This window comes from Trachurus japonicus, chromosome 5 (assembly GCF_045865225.1).
Source record: "Trachurus japonicus isolate A0001 chromosome 5, Traja_1.0".
Lineage (NCBI taxonomy): Eukaryota > Metazoa > Chordata > Actinopteri > Carangiformes > Carangidae > Trachurus > Trachurus japonicus.
Genome location: NC_140911.1, coordinates 24,127,457 through 24,127,777, shown reverse-complemented (window position 1 = coordinate 24,127,777; position 321 = coordinate 24,127,457).

Genomic DNA, 321 nt, shown 5'->3' with positions numbered 1-321 from the left:
GTGTAGCCGATGTCATATCTGGCCCCGTTGTGTTTCTCACGGCCTGCCCTAGGCGGGGTTCGATCCAACAACCTCCCGCACCGGAGGCGGCGATGCTAACCTCTTCGCCAAGAGGTTGACAACCACTCGGCAACCACTTGGCACGTTGGTTAGCACGTCCTTTATGGGTGGAGTGAGTGCACATCCGTTACACTCACCCCCGCTGAACTCACTCCACCCAGGGCATCCGGGTCACGGCACCACTGTAGCCAATGTCATATCTGGCCCTCTGCGTTGTGTTTCTCACGGCCTGCCCTAGGCGGGGTTCGATCCCACAACCTC